Genomic DNA, 6,272 nt, shown 5'->3' with positions numbered 1-6,272 from the left:
TACAATTTTTTTTCCTAACAAAATAAGAGGCCTTTTTTCACACTTACAAATCACCTATTGCTCTTTTGGCTTTAGAGAAACTATATTAGCAAAAACACTGCCAAACAGGTTACCTAGAAGCATACCCAGGTGTTGGTGACAAATCTGTTCATTACCTTTGTAAGGTACAACAGAACAACCTATTCCATCCCTGGCCTGGCAAGCAGCATTAGGCAACTTTGTCAGTATAATTCATGGAGACCTATCTGAGGAAGTTAAGAATCACTACACAGCAAGACTTTGCAGTGATTTTACACACACCAACAGCAATTGAATGGCTTTATAGGCAGAAAACAGGACAGAATAACCTGTGGAAAGGAAGCATGAGAGAGGCGCCTCTGCCCCAACATGAACTGCAGCAGCACTGCCCTTCTTCATCCCATTGGAAGACCCTTGCTAATTTTCAATGGCACATCGCTAAGCACACTGCAGACCAAGCTAGAGGTCCTTCAGGGTAATTGGCTACATGTGGAGGCACCTTTAGGATGATAAAGGTCACTGGCATAGACAGACTCAAAGCAGGACTAAACAGGATACTGATTTTCAGAGGCTGATTGAGGATAACATGAAACATTGAGGACCCAAGCATTCCCTAATCACAACAATATAGGAACATTCTTTTGTTTGTTCTTTTTTCACTTTTGTGAGTACAGATTAATGATGAACAAACAGATATTTCAGCAGATGATACTGTGGAAAGTTAATCAGGCAGAGGGGAGGTGATAGAGGAGAACAACAGCTGCTCCCTCTGTAAACTAGCAATCCACAGCATCCTAGTGAATCAAAGCCCACAGCCAAGAGCTAAGAGTTAGGGAAAAGACCACAAAACAGGTAAGCAGTCTCCTGTACTAGCAGTAATTCCTTTCAGTTTACAATCCCACAGCTTTACTGCTGCAAATCTGTGAATGCAAACTGATCTCCCATGAAAGAGATCCTGCCTCAATCAATCCCTGAGCAGAAAGCTTATGTAATGATAGTAGTAATACTGCACTACAGATAACTCACCACATTTAGATTAACTGATTTATCCCTAGGGCTTTTAAGAAAACCCTTTAAATTCCTTCAGGGAACACACTGTTCCAGAACTCACTTATTATCAAAATAATGAAACTAAAAGATCCAGAGAACAACTGACCAGAGCTGGAGTCTCAGCTCCAAACTGCACCAAAACAATTCACTAGCATTACACAGCAAGCAAACAAGGTCTAGGATCAGGCTTTGGAAAAGCATTATGTCATAGGAAAACTCTTACCTGCCTCTCCAAACTCAGCCACACCTTCACACAAAGTAGCTTTGTCCGTACAAAAAGCTCCACTCTGAGCCTGCTCACACAGAGCTTCTGGCTATAAAACTGCCCCATCACACCCTTCTCAACACAGGTTTGTCCACTTAACCTGATAAGGTATTAGCATTAACAAGGACAACCTGTCCTTGCTCCACACAACCCCTTTTGCATAGATATTTCCAGAACACCTCGGGTGGCCACAGGTGTTAGCACAAGAGGTTTTGCCCAGTATGGTGAAAAATATGCTATTGTACTAAAAAATGAATTAAAAATGGAGAGACATGTACCTGTTCCTTCTGAATTCTGTGGGGAAAAGACACACGCTCATGATCCCAAAAGGTTTTCCCTTGTTTTGAAAGGGATTGCTGAATCTATGCTTCATCTGCAAAGATTGGAGGTGAATAATTGGTATTAAGTAGGTCTCAAGTGTTTAACCCTGTGACTACGCCACTCAGGGACCTCTGTAACAGCACATGATGTCAGGTTTCTCCTTCTGACTCAGGCCAGAGCAAAGGTGTTCAGCATCTCAAAAATCTGGGGTTACATGTGTTCATGTAATTGTTTGATGGAAACTAAATATACACCTCTGAGTTCTTTAATGTGACCTTGCTTCTGCTACAACCCATACGCTCCAGCCATTAATGGTGCTTATAAACTCTATGATACCACTCTATGCAGGGACTAGCATTTGACATTTGTGAAGTCTTCAGTAATTTCACCTAATAAAGTTAATGAAGTATACATTAGTATCTGGAGCATATCAATCTTTTCACTTTTATCACCACAATATCTATGTATATAAAATCATTACCATAAAATTTACTAAACTCACTTAATTTTTGCAAGTTTTCATTCCTAACTCTTCTTCTTAAACTGATCTGAGTATTGGAATCACAGAATCCCAAGGGTTGGAAGGGACCTCGAAAGATCATCCAGTCCAACCCCCTGCAAGAGCAGGGAAACCTAGAGTACATCACACAGGAACTTGTCCAGCCGGCCCTTGAATATCTCCAACGTAGGAGACTCCACAACCCCCTTGGGCAACCTGTTCCAGTGCTCTGTCACTCTCACAGTAAAGAAGTTCTTCCTGATGTTAACATGGAACCTCCTATGCTCCAGTTTACACCCATTGCCCCTTGTCCTACCACTGGATATCACTGAAAAAAAGCCTAGCTCCATCATCCTGACACCCACCTTTTTCAGATTTGTAAACACTGATGAGGTCACCCCTCAGTCTCCTCCAAGCTAAAGAGACGCAGCTCCCTCAGCCTCTCCTCATAAGGTAGGTGTTCCACTCCCTTCATCATCTTTGTGTCTCTCTGCTGGACTCTTTCAAGCAATTCCCTGTCCTTCTTGAACTGAAGGGCCCAGAACTGGATGCAATATTCCAGATGCGGCCTCACCATGGCAGAGTAGAGGGGGAGGAGAACCTCTCTTGCCCTACTAACCACCCCAAAAGGATGCCATTTGCCTTCTTGGCCACAAAGACACGTTGCTGGCTCATGGTCATCCTCCTACCCACCAGGACCCCCAGGTCCCTTTCCCCTTCACTCCTTTCCAGCAGGTCAACCCCCAACCTGTACTGGTACATGGGGTTGTTCTTCCCCAGATGCAAGACTCTACACTTGCTCTTGTTGAATTTCATCAAGTTTCTCCCTGCCCAACTCTCCAGCCTGTCCAGGTCTCACTGAATGACAACACAGCCTTCTGGTGTGTCAGCCACTCCTCCCAGTTTAGTGTCATCAGTGAACTTGCTGAGGGTACACTCGGTTCCTTCATCCAGGTTGTTGATGAAAATATTAAACAGCACTGGTCCCAGCACCGACCCCTGAGGGACTCCACTGGTCAAGGGAACACTGGAACAGGTTCCCCAGGGGAGTTCTGGAGTCTCCTACATTGGAGATATTCAAGGCTCGCCTGGACAAGTTCCTGTGTGATGTACTCTAGGTTACCCTGCTCTTGCAGAGGGGTTGGACTGGATGATCTCTCAAGGTGCCTTCCAACCCTTGGGATTCTGGGATTCTGTGAACATTTGGCCTCTGCTCCCACAGCCGAAGAGCCAGGAGGGAATACTGGTGCTGGGTCTCTTCTGCAGATAATTGGCATTGCAACGGTGCCACCCACATTGCTGTCACTCCTCACATTCCCACCTAAAAGTCCATTTGAATCCAACCTCTGTGGTGCCCAATCTCCCCTGCCCAGCAGCAGAGTAAATAGAGCACGAATCTTTGCCCTCTGCTTCCACAGCTGAAGAGCCAGTAGGGAAACCTCGTGCTGGGTCTCTTCTGCAGATAGGTACCATTGCAACGGTGCCACCCACATTGCTGTCACTCCTCGCTTTCCCACCTAGAAGTCCACTTGGATCCAAAATCCTGAGTGGGAGCAGCAGCTGGATGTTGGCACTTCAGAGGTTAGGGACCTCATACAGCTGTTGGGCTGTTCTGCCATCAGGTCTGTGCTGTTCTGTCACTCTTTAGGTGGCTTTGAGCTCTCTTACCTTTTTGGTTTGAGTTTTTCCTCCTGAAGCACCAGGAGGGAAAGCTGGTCCTTGGGCTCTTCTGCACACAGTGAGCTTTGCAACAGTGCCACAGGCATTGCTGTCTGTCCTGGTTCAGCAGTAGCAGTCATTTTTTCTCCTTCTTGGTAGCTGGTGCAGTGCTGTGTTTTGACTTTTGGCCTGGGAACGGCGCTGATAGCAGCGATGTTTGTAGTTACTGCCCAAATGTTTACTCTGGCCAAGGACTTTCTGAGCCTCGTGCTCTGCCAGGGAGGAGGGGAGGCCGGGAGGAAGCAGAGACAGGACACCTGACCCAAACTGACCAAAGAGGCATTCCATACCTCAGCACATCATGCCCAGGATGTAACCAAGAGTTACCCAGAAGGGCTGGAGCTCTGGGGGGATGGAGGAGGTATCGGTTGGTGCTCGGTCGGGCAGGATGGGGTGAGTTATCAGTCGGCGGGTGGTGAGGTGTTGTATTCTCTTCACTTGTTATTTCCTTTGTCATTATTATTATTAGTGGTGGTAGCAGTAGTGATTTATGTTATACCTTAGTTATTAAACTGTTCTTATCTCAACCCATGGGAGCTACATTCTTTGGATTCTCCTCCCCAGCTCTCTGGGAGTTGGAGGAGCAAGGGGGGGGGTGTGAGTGAACGAGCTGTGTGGCTGGGTTTAAACCATGACGCTGTCGCTCCTTGTTTTCCCACGAGATTGCCATATCCCCCCATAGACCCCCATATAGGGCAAGGTGGGGGGGGCCTTAGGGGGGACCAGGGATAATGGGAGGCAAGGGGGTGGAGGGGTGTAATAGGGAGTTAAGAGAGTGTAATGAGGGGCAGTGGGGGGTAATAGGAAGTGAACAGTCTCTGTCCACTGGGTTGGACAGATCTGAGCTTGTCTGAATGGGGCAGGCCTAGGCTGAATTGGAGTAAATTTTGCTGTCCTTGACTCAGCTGGGCTAAACTGGGCTTGAGTTGGCTGATCGGGTCCTAGCTGGGCTGGGCTGAGCTAAACCGAGCTGAACAGTGCTAAACTGGGCCTCATTGGGCTCACCTTGTCTGGGCTGAGCTGGAGTGGGCTGGGCTGTAAACTGGGCTAAATTGGGCTGGGATGAGCTGGACTGGGCTAAACTGGGCTGGACTGAGCTGACCAAAACTGTGCTACGTTGTGCTGCGAAGGGCTAAAGTGGGCTGGGCTGCGTTGGGCTAAACTGGGCTGGACTGGGCTAAATGTGGCTTAACAGTGCTAAAGTGGTGTAGACAGATGTGAATTGGGCTAAAGTAGGCTGAACTGAGCTAAAGTAGGCTGAACTGGTCTAAAGTGTGCTCGGCTGTGCTGAAGTGGGCTAAAGTGGGCAAAACTGGGCTGAAGAGGGCTAAGGTGTGCTGGACTGGTCTGAATTGGGCTAAACCCTGCTGAACTCTGCTAAATTGCCCTGGAGAGGTCTGAAGAGGGGTGAAGTGGGCTAAACTGGGCTGGGCTAGGCTAAGTTGGTGTGCACAGGGCTAAACTGGGCTGAACTGGGCTGAAGAGGGCTGGGCTGGGCTAGTGGGCTAAATAGGCTGGGGTGAGCTGGAATGGGCTGGACAGGGCTAAAGTGGGCTGGGCTGAAGTGAGAGAAACTGGGCTAAACTGGGCTGACCTGTGCTGAACTGATCTAAACTGGTCCAGACTGTGCTGTGTTGGGCTATATTGGTGTGAACTGGGCTAAACCAGACGTAACTGTGCTAAACCCACCTTCACTGTTGTGAACTGGGCTAAAATGGTGTGAACTAAGATAGCCTGAAGTGGGCTAAACTGGGCTGGAATGGTCTGAAGTGGGCTAAACTTGCCTGAACTGGCAAACCAATAAGAGGAATGGGGGGGCGGTGTCGAAGCCGACCGGAAACGGGGGCGGGACTACGGGTGATTGACAGGCTCCTCAGCAAATCACGGGAGTGGGGGCGGTGTCAGAGAGGGGCGGGAGTAAGAGTGATTAACAGGCGCCTCAGCCAATCAGACGAGTGGGGGGGGCGGTGTCGAAGCCGACTGGCAGTGGGGCGGTGCCAGGTGTGATTGACAGGCGCCTCAGCCAATCAGAGGAGTAGGAGGGGCGCTACCGAAGCGGGGTGGGACCGTATCGTGCCGAGCCGAATAATGGGGGGCTAAGGGGACTCAGAAGAGTCTAATAGGGGGGCAATGGCAGCTCTCGGCTCCCCTCGGACCCCACTGAAACCACTCCGGTCCCTTCGGGCGGCTGCCCCCACCGTTCGGTCGAATTCGGCTCCGCTCCGTTCCTTTGGGCGGCTCCGCCCTCTTGGGGTGCAGTTCGTAGTTTTGGCCACAGGAGGGCAGCAGCTCCCATTGCGCTGAGCCACTCCTTTGCTTCCCCTCCCGCATCTCCAGCACCTGCAGTACCGAGCATTGGACACATGATGGCAGCAGCGAGCAGTGCCCTGAGCCACGCCG

Source organism: Melopsittacus undulatus, chromosome 11, assembly GCF_012275295.1.
Source record: "Melopsittacus undulatus isolate bMelUnd1 chromosome 11, bMelUnd1.mat.Z, whole genome shotgun sequence".
Lineage (NCBI taxonomy): Eukaryota > Metazoa > Chordata > Aves > Psittaciformes > Psittaculidae > Melopsittacus > Melopsittacus undulatus.
Note: the sequence above shows the minus strand (reverse complement) of the source record.